Genomic DNA, 6,926 nt, shown 5'->3' on the forward strand with positions numbered 1-6,926 from the left:
AACTTAGGAATCAAGGTGAAACCATGTCCAGACGTTGTGGGGTTGGGCGGCCACCCGTTATGGCCGATGTAGGACCTAGTGGGGTGGGCAGACTGGTAAAACTGGACAGGCAGCGAACTGTGGCGAAACTAACATCGGCGTTTAATACAGGGCAGAGTACAAGTGTGTCTGAACACACAACGTACTGAACTTTACTAACTATGGGCCTCTGTAGCCGACGACCCATGCATGTGTCAACGTTTCAACACCCCAACATCGGAAACTACGACTAAAATGGACACGTGACACGGTGGCTGAGAACAATCGCTGAGCACTGCGTGGAATGATGAATCCCAACACGTTGTCAATCATGTTGATGGGAGGCTGCGAATCCGTCTTCCAGGGGAACAGCTCATTGACACATGTATGGGATGGAGACAAGCTGGCAGCGGCTCCATCATGGTTTGAATGATATTCATATGGGCATCCATGTGTCCAGTGGAGCTCGTGCGAGGCACCATGGCGGCCAGTGAGTATTATAAACTGGTTGCAGACCACGTAAACCCCTTCATAACGATCATGTATTACAAAAGCAGTGGCATTTTTCAACAGGATAATACGCCAAGACACAAGACCCAGAGTGTGATGGAGTGGTTCAAGGAACATAGTGGCGAGCTACAATTCATGTTCTGGCCTCCAGATCGCCAGATCTGAACCTGACTGATCTAGTATGTGACTAATTGGCTGATTGGCCAATTGGTTAACTGGCCGATTAGAGAAGATGCCTTATGCACACGTTGTTAGTGGGAGAAGTTTCGCCAGTGAGTCAGGAGACTACAGTCAACTTTTGTGACGATAGGTCATGTAATGCGGAGCTCTACACATTTAAAAAGTGAGTGATACTGATTTTTCGGAAAATTTGATTTACCAGTAATAGTTTGTGATCATTCGTAGATGGCATCTACGGAAATTTCCGATTTTTTTAAAGTAAGAAGTGAGGCTTTCTTTCGGAGGGTATAAATTCTGCATAACGTACCGTGCAATCACACCTATGAACCTTTGATATCCAAAAGTAATGATACACATAAGATGTTAGTGAACACTGAAAACTATTTAACACCGTGTGTCTTTAGAAACAGTTCAGTAGCTGATGAACAATGAGATTCTTTCCGTATCGGGTCTGATTTAAACATTTAAATTGGTTACCAGAGACAAACAGATAGATACAGAGAGAGAGAGAGAGATAGAGAGAGAGGGAGAGTGTGTGCGTGTGAGTGTGTGTGTGTGTGTGTGTGTGTGTGTGTGTGTGTGTGTGTGCGCGCGCGCGCGCATTTAGTAAGTGTTAAATGATTAGTAAAACCAATTATAATTTTTGTTCTGTATGTAAGAGCCGACTTTCGGACTTGGTAGTAAACGTGTTCATACAAAGTACAATACGGAACACATGTTTTAATGCCAGAACTTCCATTTCTTTTGTAATTAGAGCCAGACAATACTGAACATATGTTTTAATGCCAGAAGTTTTATTTATTTAATAATTAAAGCCAGACCTAGTAAATTCCGTTCACTGTTTCCGTTTCTAGTCTAATTTCGACAGCCTCGCTTGATTCAGTTCGACTCCATTCCACTATCCGGGTTATATTTTTATTGATGAATATTTCATAACCTCTTTTCAAGCCATTGTAGATTCTGTTCAACTGATTATCGAAGCCCTTCGCCTCTCTGACAGAATCACGATATTATCGGCAGTCCACATAGCTATTATTTCTCCACCGTCAACTTTAATCCTGTTTGAAAATTAGTCCTCCGTTTCCTCTACTGCTTGTTCAGTGTAGAGAATGAGTAACATCGAGACTGGTCTATAACCCTTTCTCACTCCCACCTCAAAAACTGCATCCTTTCAGTGTCTTTCGACTCAAATACCTGCAATTTTATTTGTGTACAAATTGTTGATAAAATTCCGGTCTCTGCATTTCATGCTGGCTACTTTCAGAATTTCAAAGAGAGCATTCGAGTGAATATTGTTAAAACCATTCTCGAACTCTGTTTATACTCTTAGCGAAAGTTAACGTATCTTCAGTATACCTTCTAAGAAAAGTTGAAGGGTCAGTATGGGTTCGTGTTTCCTTCATTTCCCAGGAACACAAACTGATCTTCCACGAGATCAGCTTCTAGCAGCTATTCCACTCATCTGTAAATGATGTGTATCACAGTTCTGCAAACACGACTTAAGAAAGTGTTGGTTCGTTAAATATAGCTCACAACAGCGTCTGCCTTCTTTAAAATGGGAGTTAATACTTTTTTATTGAAATCTGAGGGCATTTTGCACGCCAAATAGTATAGTTTTATTATAGCAGTTTTTTCCAAAGGATTCAGTAATTCTGAGGCAACGTCGTCTGCTCCCGGGGCCTTGTTTCGGCTTGTCTTTCAGTGCTTTTTCAAATTCTTCACTTATTATCATACCTCCCTTCCATCTCTCCTTTTCCTAGCAGATTATGCTTGCTTTTCTATTTTTCTCAATTAAACTATTTTCCTCTCTTCCAATGAATCGTTAACTAAAGTTCACTTTCTAATTTTGAACAGCCTCCGGCTATTTTATTTATGCACATGCCATCTCAATAATTATGTAGAGTAAAAGATTGACCGGCCAGAATATTTTAGAGTCCAAGAACAGAGCACTGAGCATGCCCAAATTCAGAAGTGCCACTGTTCACAACTCTACTGGTCTGGGGAGCTTCAGCTTGGTGTTTACATCGTCAAGCTGAAGCAGTATAATGGTCAGGATACAGTATATATCGAAATTCATTGCAGTTTCAATCATCGTATCATTTCTTTTGAAAATCATTATTCGAGCACTCAGAAACGGTTGAAATATAAAATCCCCAAGTCATTAGAATTACTACTACAACGACGACCATTTCTCATTCGTTTCAGCGCCTCAGTGGATGTGAAGGACGAGCGGTGGAATCAAACTGCAGGCAACTGTCTTTCTTTTTGTATGTAGACCTGTTAAGGTGATATTTTGAACCTTAATCCGCAACAAATTGTGTAGGTGTAGGCTTTTATGGGCTCCAAATTCTTTGAAGAAAATCAATTTCATAGTAGTCTGATCTTTAAACAGACAAATAGTCATCGTCAAAACGTATTTAGTTGTAATTACTTCGACTGCCACCTGGTGTCTCTATAGTTTTACAGCTAAAAGAAATGTATCAGCTAATTGGCATATGTCATAGGTCTGCTTCAAAATGGCTAATGTGAATGTTCACGAATTAATAATTGGTCTCTTTGAAATCGGTGTTAATGCATCTGAGGCAGGACGTTGTTTGGTGTTGATGTTTCCACAGCAAGGAGATGGATTAGACGATTTAGAGGTAACGGTGAGGAAACGAGACGTCCAGCACCTGGAAGACCACGAGTCTCTGCAAGGAGACAAGCTGAAGCACTGGTCAGGGCGGCCCGGAATACTGCTTTGTCAATCATCCTGAAACTAAGAAGAGCTTCACATTTCCCGGGCTCGTCAAGAACTGCTCTCAGAAGATTAATGGACCATGGAATCAGATCCTGTCGTGCTCCTCTCAAAGAACCGTTGTCTGACGAACAAACCGTGGACAGACTAGCAGTCGTGAGTTCCTGGGAAGTTGCCGATTGGAGGAAAGTAATTTTCTCCGACAAGTGCACAGTTGAGTCCACGAGTAGAGGCCCTGCTTTTGTTTGCTGCACAGGTGGGCTAGTGTATGACGCGAACTTCGTGGTCACGTGGGCTAGAAGCGGACGCGTAAGTTGAAATGTTGGAGCTGGATGTCTCACATTGGTGCAGGAACTTTAGATCGTATCCAAGACAAGTTCAGTTGAGCATGCTATGAATATTTCCTTGAAAATTTAATCATCCCTGGAGCTCGACTATGGTACGCCGAACGACGTCTCACTTACCAACACGATTATCATCCATCACACACTAGCTCTACGATTCAGGGCTGGTTTGAAAGGAGGGGGAATATTATTCAATGCCTTCCGTGGCCAGCAAAGTCACCCTATCTCAAACCGATAGAGCACGTATGGGCTCAACTTAAAAAGACTATGCGGGACAGTTGGCCAGAATTGTGGATGCCCTATGGGATTTGGTTCATTCTTCATGGGACAGAATTGCCATGGAGACGACTTTTTCCATAGACTTGTCAGTTCTATGCCCGGGAGGGTCCAAGCCGTTCTTGATGCCAATGGCAAATGGACAAAATATTGAAGCTACACGGAGCCTAATTTTCATTGTATTGTATTTCTTTTTTCTGTAAAAGGCCTGCATAGTTATTAGGCCAACAACATTAATTTCATAATGCAAATGTAGTTGCTATTATATTATTTGTATTTTTATGGGAATTCAGATGAGTATCGCCCTCCAAAGAAAATTATGTGCATTTTATTGGAGATCAGATGAATATCATCCTGCGAGGAAGATTATTTTTATTTTTATGGGAGGTCACATGAATATTACGTTCGAAAGAAAATTAATTTTAGACATCAAATTCAAAAACCAAAGTTTTATTTACTGAAGAGAATACTGAAAAAGTAAAAGAAGAAAATATAATTTAAGAACGGAAAAACAAATAAAACTCAAAACATTTTCAACGCCATGACATTCTATTCGACACATACAACAGCTAGCAATACAGTAAAGAGACACGCTACTAAGGAACTACTGATCTCTTCTTTGTAGCGTGGCGTTCGAGTAGGCCTACCGTAGTTGAAGAACGAATATTAAAAGGGAAGCAACAGATACAGGAAGACAGACCAACTCACTCGTGTAAACCGCGCGTACGGACTTAGAGAAATATACCAATCAGTTGATACGTTTCTCTTACCTGAAATATTTACACACCAGGTGGCTTTCGAAGTAATTCAAAATACATATATCCATTTTCGATATTTTTACTATGACCATTTGTCTGTTTGTTTAAAGATTACGCTATTATAAAACTGAAAGCATATTGAACCTAAAAAAGCCTACAAATGTACAATTTGTTGTGAATTAAGATTTTAAATATTACCTGCAAAGGTCTAAATTAAAAAAAATGACAGTTGACTCGAATTATACTCGAACGCTTGTCCCTCACGTTCGTAAACCGTCAGCCTATCCACTTTTTTATGCCACTGTGTTTGTTACTATTCATTGCATTTGTTTGGGGGGAGGGGGGGGGGGGACGTCTCATGACACCCGTTCATCGTTGATTCGTTCACTTGGTGTTTTATTATAGAGCGCAGCTAACCCTCTGACAGCAAACGCTGAGCTACCGTGGCAGCTGCACTCAACCATTGAAACTGATGCAAAACGCTCGTCGTTGTAGTAATTCCACCGATCTGGAGTTCCTATATTTAAAACCGTTTCTGAGTGTGCGAATAATGATTTTCAAAAGAAATGATTCGGTGAGTTAAATTGCAATTAATCTCGACATACACTGTATCCCAAGTATTGTATTGGTTCTGTTTGACGATGTAAGCTGAAATTTCACAGAACGCTAGAATTGTGAACACTGGCACTTCTGAAGTTTGGCACGTTCAGTGCTATATTCTTGGATTCTAAATTATTCGGACCGGGCAGTCTTTTTGCCTCTCATTGTACGTTTCTGCAGTTTATTAAGTCTTAATCTGCGATACCTAACCAAATTGTGGTCACAACCTACATGTGCCCCTGGAGATGTTTGTAGTTTAAACTCTGGTTTCGATGTCTCTGTCTTACAGTTATACAATGCGTCTGAAAGTTTCCAGTGTCACCAGGAATATTCAACGTATAGAACCTTCATTCATGATTCTTAAACAAAGCTCTTGTAAAACTTAAATTGCGATCTTCTGCAAAGTTGTACCACGTAGCACCCTTTCATTCCTTTCCCCTAGTCTGCGTTCTAATATTTTCCTTGTTTTTTCCTACTGTAGAAGTCAATTTTCTCATCATACTTAAATAATGTCCTGACGCATCGTCAGAAGCGAAATGACACGGTTTTTCAGTGTTAACACCTGGCTGGAAACACAATAGCTTTTTCTCAGCAGTAGACGCCCCGAAAATGTATATTCCCACATGGAGAGAACTTTTTCGCCTAAAGTGGATTTGAACTCCGCTACCTGCTGCCTAAACTCCTGTACAGCTCAGTTGGTCTTGCTTGTAAATAAGTTAACCGCCATTCTTTAGGAAAATTTGAAACAAAAAGCGGTTGGTTGTTGTTTAACCAGTACTTATAAGCCTTAGGTCAGTATGGGAACGAACACTGATTGCGCAGTAAGTATTTCCTCATAATAAACCTGTTTATTATGCAATCGTTGTAAAATAAGAATAGAAGAAGGTGACAAAGGTACGGCTATTGTGTAATGCAACTTTAATTGGTTATTCCCACCGAAACTGATTGATTGTTCAATACAGACGGGAAGAAATGTCTACAGAGACATCGATAATTCTTTGAATGGTGAGCGACGTTGTGAAGTAGATACAAACAGCTATCTCTTGAGCTGACAGTTATAGGGTAACATAACTCACAGCTTGAGTGAAGCAACTATACGTGTTAGTGTAATCTTATCTGTGTTGTGAAAGACACAGGAAAACAGTGCAGACAAAAAAGCAATCTTTACCGGCCAGGGTGGCAGAGTGGTTCTAGGCGCTCCAGTCCGGAACCGCGGGACTGCTACGGTCGCGGGTTCGAATCCTGCCTCAGGCGGCGGTGGATGGTTTTTAAGGCGGTTTTCCATCTGCCTCGGAGAATGCGGGCTGGTTCCCCTTAGTCCCCCTTATTCCCCCTTATTCCGCCTCAGTTACACCATGTTGGCGATTGCTGTGCAAACACTGTCTCCACGTACGCGTACACCATAATTAGAATCCCACGCAAATATTCGGTGTTATACTCGTCAGGTGTGAGACGTTCCCGGAGGCGCGAGGGGGGGGGGGGGGGAGGGTGAGAACACGGTGT

The sequence above is a fragment of the Schistocerca nitens genome, chromosome 6 (assembly GCF_023898315.1).
Source record: "Schistocerca nitens isolate TAMUIC-IGC-003100 chromosome 6, iqSchNite1.1, whole genome shotgun sequence".
In the NCBI taxonomy this organism is placed as follows: Eukaryota; Metazoa; Arthropoda; class Insecta; order Orthoptera; family Acrididae; genus Schistocerca; species Schistocerca nitens.